This window comes from Tamandua tetradactyla, chromosome 4 (assembly GCF_023851605.1).
Source record: "Tamandua tetradactyla isolate mTamTet1 chromosome 4, mTamTet1.pri, whole genome shotgun sequence".
Lineage (NCBI taxonomy): Eukaryota > Metazoa > Chordata > Mammalia > Pilosa > Myrmecophagidae > Tamandua > Tamandua tetradactyla.
In genome coordinates, this window is record NC_135330.1 from 185,804,596 (window position 1) to 185,817,794 (window position 13,199).

The window sequence follows — 13,199 nt, forward strand, 5'->3', positions numbered from 1 at the left end:
GAGTTTTAAAGCTAACTACAAAATCCATTTTCTTAATGCTCCAGACATCTTGCCAATTCTCCCAATTGCTGTCCATTACAGACAACAATGTCATCTGTTAATCAGCACTATGGGTCTGTACCTGCGTGTAAGTACAGTTATTTGTTTGCCACATGTGAACAAGTGGGGGCGGGTTCCACCTGTTTTGGCCATTTGATAATCTCTGATGGCTACTTTGGTAAGTTTTTCAGCATCTCTGAGCTTATCATTAGCCTTATCATTAGCCATTTCCTCTGCTGTCTGTTCTAGCAAATAAAGTGAAGAGGACATGGTACATTTCTCAAATTTGAGTTCTATGCATCCTTGAGATTTGATATCCTACTTCATACTTTTCATATTTTCATGTCTGTATTCCTTAATTCATAGCTTCCTCAACTTGAGATCCTAATTCTTCCTCATCAGGTCCATTGGCAGTGTAGTTATCTCCTATTCAGAAAGCTTAGCAAGTATCTCCCTACCCTTTAACCGTACAAAATCAAAAGTGCTTGGTGCCCGAGGAAAAGGTAAAATGAGTATCTTGAGCGTTTGTCTGATCCTTTCTGCTGTTTACGTTGGCACCGAAGCTACTTCTCTTGCTTCAGGGGTATTCTACGATGTCATAACAGGTTCTTTTTTCTTTTTTTCAGTCTTTATCAGTTGGTGGTCCATCTAGTAACTTTTTCCAGGATTTGATGAGGGGCTTTGCTAAAGATGTAAATTTTTCATTTGTACTCTGCTTGCAAGTAGCATTAAACCAACATTCCAGTTCTCATGGACTGTAATTCTAGAGGCATAGGAATATTCTTAAGCTCCTTCATCAAATCATATGCTCCAGCTATATTCTTCTGCACCATCTTGTCCATCTTCTTGGCCATGCAGTCCACCTTGTCCTCCAAGGCTCCAGCCGGGACATCAGGGTGGCGCCCAGGTGCTCTGTGAGCCCTACACCGCAGGCCAAGCCTGGGCCCTTCCTCTCGCTGTGTGCCCACTGTGGCAGTGGCGTCTAGGTTTTGGTTCCAGGTGCTACTTTATTAATTTCATGTTGACTAAGGTCCAGGAGTTGGGAAGTACTGGGACATGTGCTTTTCATTCTGTCATGATAACTATGTAGCTGGTCAAAGCTAATTTGGTGACTTATTTGAAATAGTCCTATTTCTATGCCTGTTTTCCATAAAAATTGAGGCATGTGTTTTTGCAAGAGTAACTGGGAATAATAGCAATAGTAAAGTGTTTACTGTGGAGTGTTGGTATTGTCTCCAATTTAAAGATCAGTAAATGCCTAGGGTCACAGTACTAGTAATGGCAGAGCTGTGATTCAAATTAAGATGTTTATACCTAAAGGCCTATGCATACTCTTTCACCTCTTTGCTGTTGGTCTTACTGTGACAGTCATGAAATGGGAAATTCTCTCAGTCATCTATGAACTTCTTTTGACTGATAGAACAAGTGCTTATTTAAGTGTATGCCAGAGAATGCACTGGATCCTGAGTATCTACTGGCAAACAAATGACCTTAGGGGAGTTACAGAGTAGTAGAGGCAGATGAAACAAAAACTTACTTGCAATACATGCTATAAAGAAAAAATATAGGATGCTGGGAATATAATGGATACTAATTTGTATTTGGGGGGGTTGGAAAAGTCCTATTAGGACTTTACATTTAAACTGAGAACTGAAGGAAACCTGAAGAAGAGCTTTCTTGGCTTAGCAAACTCCACTGCAAAGACTGTAACAGTCATGAAAATGTGCTATGATCACTACAGTGAAAAAAGACCAGTGTTTTCTAAGTCAAGGGAACAGTAGCATGAGATACAGGGTAAGAAGACCAGCTTGATGCAGGATTTGCAGACCATGGATTATAGATTTTTTATTTTACCTCACAATTGTTTTGAGTAGGGAAAGTGGTATGGTCTGTCAGTTTCTAAATACCACTGGCTACTAGGTGGAGAGGACAAGAGCAGATAATATGTCAGCTAAGATACCACTTTTGATAGGCAGTGGTGATGGAGAGATGTAAATAGATTCGAGATAAAGTTTGGATGGGAGGCTATTGTAACAGTCTCATTAAAGGTACTGGCTTGATTAAAGGTGGTGATAGTGAAACTGGAAGAGTTTAGGTGCACTTTGGGGCTCAATTTCATAGGAAGTAGAGTTATTGTTTGCTTCTCACATTTAAACCATCTTGATAACATTTTCTCTTGCTAATCAAATTTCAGGTATTTTTCAAAGGAATAAATGTAAACTCAGTTGCAAAATTAATGATAATTTTCTGAGGACCCATGAATAAAGCTGGAAATAAAAGTTAAATTATAAAGGTCTCCAGATTCTTGTCATGTTAAACTTACATTTGAGAATTGTTTCACTAAAATGCCTTTTAAGTAGCTTTTTGTAAACCAAAATAATAATAAATGAGTGAGGAAAGGAATGCTACCTAACTCATTTTATGAAGCTAACTTTACTGTAATACCAAAACCAGATAAAGATGCTTCAAGAAAGGAAAACTACAGACCAGTCGCCCCAATGAACATAAATGAAAAAATTCTTAACAAAGTATTAGCAAATCAGAGTGGTGTGACGGTGGCTCAGTGGCAGAATTCTCACCTGCCATGCTGGAGACCTGGATTTGTTTCCCGGTACCTGCCCATGCCAAAAGAAAAAAAAAAAAGATACTAGCAAATTGAATCCAATGATGCATTGAAAGAACTTTACATCATGACCAAGTGGGGTTTTTACCATGTATGCAAGGGTGGTTCAACACAAGAAAATCAATCATTGTAAAACAGCACATTAGCAAATCGAAAGGGAAAAATCACACGATCGTATCGATTGATGTTGAAAAAGCATTTGACAAAATCCAGCATCCTTTCCTGATAAAAGCACTTCAAAAGGTAGGGTTTGAAGGAAATTTTCTCAGTATCATAAAGGGCATATATGAAAAACCCATAGTTAGCATCACATTAATGGTGAGAGACGGAAAGCATTCCCCTTGAGATTGGGAACAAGACAAGGATGCCCACTGCCACCACTATTATTCAGCATTGTACTAGAAATCCTAGCTGGGCTGATTAGAAAGAAATAGAAGGCATCTGAATAGGAAAGGAAGAGTAAAACTTTCATTATTTGCAAATGATGTGATCCTATACTTAGAAAACCCTTAGAAATCTACGACAAAGCTACTTGAGCTAATAAACATTCAGCAAAGTGGTGGGATACAAGATTAATGTACAAAAATCAGTAATGTTTCTATATACAAGCAATGACCTATCTGAGGAGACAATTAAGGAAAAAAAATCCATTCAAAATAGCAACCAAAAAAATCGGGTATCTAGGAGTAAGTCTAACCAGGGATGTTAAGGACTTGTACCCAGAACATTATTTAAAAATTGTTAAAAGAAATAACATATATACGAAAAAGCAATCAATTCCATGCTCATAGGTAGGAAGGTTAAGTTTCATAAGATGTCAATTCTACCCAAACTGATCTACAGATTCAGTGCAATACCAACCAAAATTTGAACAACATACTTTGAAGACTCGGAAAAGCTGGTTATCAAATTTATTTGGAAGGGAAAGAGAACTCAAATAGCTAAAAACAGAAGAGCCAAGTTGTAGGACTATCACTTGCTGACTGTTTTTAAACCTTACTATAAGGCCACAGTGGTCAAAACAGCATGGGACTAGCACAAAGATAGAAGTACCGTCCAATGGAATCAAATTGAGAGTGAGAACATAGACCACCAAATCTATGGTTAGTTGTTTTTGACAAGGCCTCCAAAACCACTGAACTAGGACAGAATAGTCTTTTCAATAAATGGGGATGAGAGAATTGGATATCAACAGCAAAAGAATGAAAGAGGACTCTACCTTGAACCCTATACAAAAATTAATTCAAAGTGAATTAATAACCTAAATGTAGGAGCCAGTACTGTGAAACTTCTAGAAAAGAAATGCAGGGAAACGTCTTCAAGATCTAGTAATAGGAGGTATCTTCTTAAATTGTACAAAAGCATAAGCAGCAGGGAAAAAAATAGACAAATGGGAAATCCTTAAGATCAAGAGCTGTGCCTCAGAAGATTGTCAAAAGGGTGAAGAGGCAGCCAACTCAATGAGAAAATATATTGCATAAAGGCTTGATATCCTATGTACATAAATTATATAGCTCAACAACAAAAGAACAAACAACCCAATTATAAATGGGCTGAGGATATGAATAGACACTTTTTAAACTTTTTTTAATTGTAAAATAATACATACAAAAAAGCAATAAATGCCCAAGGACATTTTAACAAATGGTTATAGAACAGATTTTAAAGTTTGATAATGGGTTACATTCCACGATTTTTCATTTTTTCTTCTAGCTACTCCAAGACAGGGGAGACCAAAAGAAATAACCGATATAATGATCCTATCTTCTCTGTTATACTCCTCCTCTCTTTTTTCTTTTTTTTTTTGTGAAAAATAACATATATACAAAAAAGCAATCAATTTTGAAATACATTGCAACAATCAGTTGCAGAACAGATTTCAGAGTTTAGTATGGGTTAGTTACAATTCCACAATTTTAGGTTTTTACTTTTAGCTGCTCTAAGGTACTGAAGACCAAAAGAAATATCAATATAATGATTCAGCAATTATACTCATTTGTTGAAGCCTACCTTCTCTCTAACTCCACCATTACTTTTGATCTTTCTCCTGCTCTTTAGGGGTATTGGGGCCATGCCCATTCTAACTTTTTCATGTTGGAAGATGCTGTCGATAATATGGGATGGGGGGTGGGACTAGTTGATGTTCTGGAGAGGCTGGCCCCTCTGCATATCAGGACTTATCTGGTCCAGGAACCCATCTGGAGGTTGTAAGTTTCTGAAAAGTTACCCTAGTGCATGGAACCTTTGTAGAACCTTATATAATGCCTAGGTATTCTTTAGGATTGTCAGGAATGGTTTTGGTTGGGGTTTGGCAAATTATGATAGGTAACAATGTCTAAATGAAGCATGCATAAGAGTGACCTTCAGAGTAGCCTCTCAATCTATTTTAATTCTCTCAGCCACTGATGCCTTATTTGTTCAACTTCTTTCCCCAATTTTGGTCAGGATGGCATTGTTGTTCCCACAGTACCAGGGTCAGGCTCATCCCTGGGAGTCATTTCCCATGCCATCAGGGAGACTTTTACCCCTGGATGTCATGCCGCATCTGGAGGGAGGGAAATGGTTTCACTTGCAGAGTTGGGCTTAGAGAGAGGCCACATCTGAGCAAACATAAGCTTCACAAGAGCAAGTCTCAAGATCAAGGGCTTGGCCCATTGATTTGGGTGTCCTTATGTTTGACACAGTATCCAAGTTTCCCCAGTAGTAAAGTTATGAATAGACACATTTTTTTTCCTTTTCTTCTTCTTCTTCTTCTTTTTTTTGGTATGAGCAGGCACTGGGAATCGAACCTGGGTCTTCAGCATGGCAGGCGAGAACTCTGCCTGCTGAGCCACTATGGCCCGCCCATGAATAGACACTTTTTGAAGAGCAAATACAGATGGCAAAAAAAGCACACGAAGAGATGCTCATTTTCATTAGCTATAACGGAAACGCAAATTAAGACGACAATGAGATATTACCTCACACCTATAAGAATGGCTGCTATTAAACAGAAAACTATAAATGTTGGAGATGACGTGGAGAAATTGGAACACTTACTGTTGGTGGGAATGTATCATGGTACAGCTGCGGTGGAAGACAGTTTGGCGATTCCTCAGAAAACTACTGAGTTGCCCTATGACCTGGCAATACCAATTCTCAGTATATACCCAGAAGAGCTGAGGGCAGTGACACGAACAGACATTTGCACTTGATGTTCATAGTGGCATTATTCATGACTGCCAAAAGATGGAAACAATCCAAGTGCCCATCATCAGATGAGTGGATAAACAAAATGCAGTATATACATACGATGGATTATGCAGCACTAAGATGAAAAGAGGTCCCCGCAGCATATTACAGCGTGGATGAACCTTGAGGACATAATGCTGAGTGAGATAAGTCAGACACAAAAGGACAGATACTCTATCATTTTGCTAGTATTACTGTAATAAAGGTAATGTCAGAGGCTACACTGTAGAATTTAGCAGACCTAGAGGTACATAAAAGCTAGAGACAGAGGGAAAGCTACTGTATTAGTTAGGGTTCTCTAGAGAAACAGAATCAACAGGGAACACTTGCAAATACAGAATTTATAAAAGTGTCTCACGTGACCGCAGGAACGCAGAGTCCAAAATCCACAGGGCAGGCTGCGAAGCCAACGACTCCGATGGATGGCCTGGATGAACTCCACAGGAGAGGCTCACCAGCCAAAGCAGGAATGAAACCTGTCTCCTCTGAGTCCTCCTTAAAAGGTTTCCCATGATTAGATTTAGCATCACTAATTGCAGAAGACACTCCCCTTTGGCTGATTACAAATGGAATCAGCTGTGGATGCAGCAGATGTGATCATGACCTAATCCTATGAAATGTCCTCATTGCAACAGACAGGCCAGCGCTTGCCCAATCAGATAAACAGGTACCACAACTTGGCCAAGTTGACACGTGTCCCTAACCATGACAGCTACCCAAAGAAGTTGAATCTAAATGCATGAGAATGGATGGAAGTGATGATACTAATTAGAAGGTTTATAAGTAACATTGCAATATTGAAGGTGAATATGACTGAAAGGGGATGTATGGTGCCATGTATCCCATTGATTAAATCTACAGTTATAAATAAGTTCTCACATGAACTATTTCAATGGTTCAATAGTTTACAGAGACATAATAGTAGAAGAATGTAGGGGAAAACTAAAATGCATGCTGTGGCCAATAGTTAACAGGAAAACATCAACAGTACCACAGCACTGCCAGGGGCAACTAATTGGAGAGGGGGGAGGACAAATGATAAGGGGTAGTTTTGATTTGATAGTCAGTGACGTTGTATTTGCTGGTTCTTTGTCATCATGGACCAATGAAAGTCGTCTAAAATTGAGAGTGCTGCTGAGTCCAAGAAGGACACTGTATGGCAGGGTTTGTTATTTTGAATATTATCCATGATGTCCAAGGTGGAGGGAGTTGAAGGGTGCAATGACAGAGAAACACAATGGCCAAGAGTGATACATTTATATGAGGGATTATGGCATGGCTACAGAAAGAAAGGATGTCAAGAGGCACACAACAAGGTGAATAAACCTTGGGGACAATGTGTTTTGCAAAATAAGCCAGAAACAAAAGAACAGATATACTAAGATTTTTTTCTCAGAAAATACTTGTAATAAAATGGTAGCCTAGATTGTTAAGCCCTTATAGCAGCCACACTCAGTCTGAAGTTGTAAATGTATTTCTAGATTCTGAGACACTGAGCTGGTATTTCCCTGGAACTTTGAGTAACACTGTGACACCTAGACCCAGAAATGGAGTGCTGCAGCCCTGGAAATTAGCATAGAAATATACAAAAATAGTTTAAGTAACTGAAAAAGAGATCAGGCCTCTGAGTTTTAAAATGAAGCCAATCTGGCTGGATCTAAGGTGAATTAGAATGCAGGGTAAAGGATGATAGTGTATGTACTCTAGATCTTCACCTGCTGTATGAGATCAAAGGTAGAGAGGTTTATTATGTCTAGAACTAAATTTTCTGTAACATGCAATCTAAATCAACCTGTCTGGATAACTCATTTAAACAACCCAAACTCCCAGAGTCCAGAATGGGCTTTTTAATTCTGTTTAGCTTAATGAAATATTTGGATACATCCAAGACTACGATGGGCTGATAATTAGAGTATTGTTAGAGGACTTAATGATGAAAATATATATATATATATATATATATATATATATATATATATATTTTAATATATAACTATATTTAATAGTTTAACTATTAAACTTTCCTATCTAGGAAACCCCAGGTACCTTCTCAACCATTGGAAACTCCCAAGAAAATAGGCCAAACTGTTGGTTTAGAGGCTTGCTCTTTTTTTGTAGTGGAGAAGCTAAGACTACCTATAATGAGGACAAAAAGTTGCTTCCAGGAAACCTCTTGTTGCTCAGATGTGGCCTCTCTCTCTCTAAATCCAATTCTGCAAGGAAAATCATTACCCTTCCCTCTAAGTGAGACATGACATCCCGGGTTGAAAGACTCCCTGACAATGTGGGGCTTGATGAGTCTGGCCCTGGCACCATGGGGTCAACAGTGCCTTCTGGACCAAAAGGGGGGAAAAGATGTGTAATAAAATAAGGCATCTGTGGCTAAGAGATCAAATAGAGTCAAGAAGCTATTCTGGAGACTACTATTATGCAAGCTTCAGTTAGATAGTGCTAATTGCCATGGTTTGCAAACCCCAACCAACATCACTCCTGTTGACTCTTAAATACTTAGAGCTCGAACTGAGACTCTGTAAAGGTTTCATGTACTGTGTTTGCCTTCCTGGAACATACAATTTCCATAGGATTCCTTGGCCAAATAAGTCTTGAAACTCAAAGAGATCAGCCTCTCTAGTATTATCAATTAAGTACACCCCCCTAAGCTTTCATATGGACACTCCTTCTCAACATGAAAAAGTCAGAATGGGCATTGCCCAAAGATCTCCATAGAGTTGAAGAAGGATTAAAGGAGAAGGGGGAGGTATAATGGAGAAAATGGGGTTTAACAAACAAGAATGGCTTCTGAACCACTATATTAATGTTCCTTCTAGCCTCCAGTGTTTTGGAGCAGCTAGAAAGAAAAATCTGAGATGGTGGAATAACGCATGACAAACTCTGGGATCTGTTCTGTAACTACTTGTTGAACAGTGCTTTGAAAATTATTGCTTTTTTCTTTCTTTGCTTTGTATATTTGTTATATTTTGCAATAGAAAAACATTTAAGAATATCTGCAGGGCTCCCAAGTTTCACTAATCATTAATACCTTGCTTAAAGTATATACTAGAGCAAAGGTATTTGTAAATGTGAATTTTAAATTAGTGGGAGTTCTATATAAATTTAGCAGATTGAAAACTCTGCTTCCCCTTAAAAGCCCAATAAAATGACAACAAAGGAAAAAGAAAGATATAAACACCCAAAAGCAACAATAAGAGAACATGCAGCAAATTTTTGGAAGGTGGAAAGGAGATGGATAGCTGGAAACTGACTTAGCAGAGCCAATAGTAACAATACTAAAGTAATATCACTTGCATGCCACACCTGCACCCACGCAAAGCCATTCAACCTGCTGACTGTTCCCACTTTACCTTCATACGTGAGCAATGCTGCTCTCGTCCATTCCTTGCCTCACTCTCCAGATTACTATTTCTTACTTTCTATCTCCTCAAATCCCTGGATTTCTTCCCCCATCCTTAAGCTCAGGGCTCAGCAAACTTTCTCTAAAGGACCAGAGAGTAAGTGTTTTAGGTTTTGTGGACTGAGGGCAAAATTGAGGATATTATGCATGTGCTTATATAACAAGAGAAAACAAATTCCCATAATTTTTTTCAGCAAAATTGATAATAATAATTGAGTACAATTTCTTGCAACACAAGTCTACTAAGGAGAATAATGGAATACTATTTTGGGGAATAACATTTCCCTTAATTGGGTTTCAGAGTATTCACTATCATCAAAATCAACTGCAAATGTTTAAGTGTTAATACTGCTCTGCAATAAGAGTTTATGTTTTTCATCTTTGGGAATATTTCTTCAAACATATAAGTACTGCCAAATTCTGATTTCAATCAGAATTATATATATATGATTTTAATTGAGCATTTATATTGTAGATTAATCACTTCCATTGAAGGTTAGATGGAAACTCCTCAGTTTCACATTTAAATAGATTTTGAAATATGGAAATTTCCTTTACCCTTGCATCAAGGTCTGAAAAACACTGCTGGATCAGCAGTGTGAACCTGGAAAATGTATCTGCTGTAAATGTGTGTGAGAATGGAGTCTTGTTTCTTGCTTGAACTTTTGATGGCATGAGATGTCTATAAAGCAGCTTGATATTACCTGTGAGTCAAACAACGTTAATTGTTAGAAATGACTTTACTATGGTATAAGTTTTGCATATAAGTGGTGGTTTGCTTGCAATTTTGGATTGAATTCACTGAGAAACAGTAAGTCTACAAAAAAGCTATTTAGTATAACAATGGTTGAGGTGGTTCTCAGAAAAGCTCAAAAGTTCTCAGCCCTGTGCTCAATGTATGACAATAAAACTTTACTACTGCTAAGACACCAAACTGCTATGTAGTAGGGCAAGTCGGGATATTCAGCTTCTATATATGACAAAAATTCACAGAACTGACGATGAGTCTATGAGAGGGAATGAAGTTTGTTGTCAACACTGCTGGTTCAATAACACATAAGAGATTCAAACATATTCAGCAAAGTATCTGTTGTTATTTTTAAAGGACACTTTTTTTTAGTTTCCTTCTCTATCACCCCATTTCTCTGCTCCTTTTTATAGCACAATTCCTTGGAAGAGCTGCCTATCTTCACCATCTCTAATTCCTCTCCTCTTGTTTTCTGTTAAACTCAGGAAGGTTTTTGTCCTCTCATTGCACTGACTGCTCTTATTGACCATTCCCCAATGGTCAATCCTTAGTATTTTACTTAACCCAACAGCAGCATTTAAAACTGTAGATCACTTACGCCTTTTTGAAACACTTTGTTGTAGTTAGATTCAGTTGAAAACTTGGCCAGGTGAAGGTGCCTAGATCTATTACTGTGGACATAAGCCAATGGCGTGTGACCCTCATCTGTTGCTGATTACATATGCAGTCAGGTATGAGGCATGCCTGCTGCAATGAATGATGTTTGATTTAATTGGCTGGTGCTTAAATGAGAGTGCTTAACATAGCACAGCCCAAGCAACTCAGCATACCTCATCTCAGCACTCTCAGCCCAGGCCTTTGGAGATGCAGAAAGGAATCACCCCAGGGAAAGTTGTTGAAACCAGAGGCCTGGATAGAAGGCCAGTAGAGATCACCCTGTGCTTCCCCACATAAGAAAGAACCTCAGTTGAAGGTTAGCTGCCTTTCCTCTGAAGAACTAACAAAATAAATCCCCTTTTATTAAAAGCCAGTCCATCTCTGGTGTGTTGCATTCCGGCAGCTAGCAAACTAGAACACACTTTTTTAAAATTTAATTTCCAGTTTTCTGCATTCTCCTGATTTTCCTCCTAGTTTAGTTACCTTTTCTTTTCAGTGGTCTTTGCTGATGCCCTCCTTATCCTCTGACTTTTAAAAGTTTTCCCCAGAGTCAGTTTTTGGGCCTTGCTTCTTTTATCTAACTTAACTGAATCCATGGTCACAATGGCTTTCTATCCCCATCAATACACTGAAAACTCCACTATATGAAATATATTTCTCCATCCTGGAGAATAAATGAATGGATGAATGACATTGTTTTATCCTAGTGCTTCATCTCTATTAACTCAGTTAATACAACTACCTAAGAAGCCAGGGTTTGGAAAACATTTTCCATAATGGGCTAGATAGTAAATATTTTTGGCTTTGTGGGACACTTAAGGTTTTATTGCATGTTCCTGTGTTTTATTTTGTTTTTCTTGCACTCGTGGGCCTTTATTTTGGAGAAATAAAAATTTATGTTCACACAGAAAACAGTACCCAAATGTTCATAGTAGCCTTATTCATAATACTCCCAATCTGGAAACAATCCAGATATTCTTCAGTGGGTGAAGGGTTAAGCAAAGGGTGGTACATCCATACCATGGAATACTATTCAGCAATAAAAAGGAAAGAACTATTGATACACTCAAAAACTTGGATGAATCTCCAGAGAATTATGCTGCATGAAAAAGCCAGTCCTAAAGAATACATACTATATAGTCTCACTTATGTAAGGATCTTAAAATAACAAAATTATAGAAATGGAGAACAGATTAATGGTTGCCAGGGTTTAGGGATGGCAGGGCAAGGGAGTGGGTGTGTCTATAAAAGGGAAACTAGAGGGATCCTTGTGATGCAAATGTTCTCTGTCTTGCCTGTCTTAACATCAATATCCTGGTTGTGATATTGTATGGTAGTTTTACAAGATGTTACCATTGAGAGAAACTGGGTAAAGACTACATAGGAGCTCTCTGCATTGTCTTAAAGCTGCATGTGAATCTAAAGTTATTTCAAAATGAAAAATTTAATTAAAAAAGATAAAACAGGGTTACTACCAGTAATGAATATAGTCATTATTAAAGCCACAAATTCTTCCTTAAGTATTTAAGTTCAACTCATTTTTATAAACATTTGTAAGTGGAATTTTGGAACTTGGTTAGTTTAATTCCCCTGAACTTTTTTTTTTGTTTGTTTGTTTTTTTTGTTTGTTTTTTTTGTTTTTTTTAATTTTTTTTATTAATCAAAAAAAAGAAAAGAAATTAACACAACGTTTAGAAATCATTCCATTCTACAAATGCACTCAGTAATTCTTAGTATCATCACATAGATATATGATCATCATTTCTTAGTACATTTGCATCGATTTAGGAAAAGAACTAGCAAAACAGCAGAAAAAGATACAGAATGTTAATATAGAGAAGAGAATTAAAATAATAATACTAATAATATATATATATAAAAAGGAAAAAGAAAAAACAAAAACAAAAGATACAAACACACAAACAAACAAACAAAAAACCATATTTCAGGTGCAGCTTCATTCAGTGTTCCAACCTAGTTACATTACACTTAGGTATTATTGTGCTGTCCATTTTTGAGTTTTTGTATCTAGTCCTGTTGCACAGTCTGTATCCCTTCAGCTCCAATTACCCATTATCTTACCCTGTTTCTAACTCCTGCTGGTCTCTGTTACCAATGATATATTCCAAGCTGATTCTTGAATGTCGGTTCACATCAGTGGGACCTTACAGTATTTGTCCTTTAGTTTTTGGCTAGACTCACTCAGCATAATGTTCTCTAGGTCCATCCATGTTATTACATGCTTCATAAGTTTAGTCTGTCTTAAAGCTGCATAATATTCCATCGTAGGTATACGCCACAGTTTGTTTAGCCACTCGTCTGTTGATGAACATTTTGGCTGTTTCCATCTCTTTGCAATTGTAGATAATGCTGCTATAAACACTGGTGTGCAAATGTCCGTCTGTGTCTTTGCCCTTAAGTCCTTTGAGTAGATACCTAGCAGTGGTATTGCTGGGTCATAATCCATTCTGCCATTCTATGTCTTTTGA

The 13,199-nt window shown here is 37.7% G+C and overlaps 1 long non-coding RNA gene and 1 pseudogene across 1 annotated transcript in view; both read right to left on the reverse strand.

Moving 5' to 3' along the window:
* Window positions 1-13,199, reverse strand: part of LOC143681614 (uncharacterized) — a 60,042-nt gene that overhangs the window by 34,703 nt on the left and 12,140 nt on the right. The gene's annotated exons all lie outside the window — the stretch shown is intronic.
* On the reverse strand, window positions 98-908 carry LOC143681613 (transcription elongation factor A protein 1 pseudogene; annotated as a pseudogene).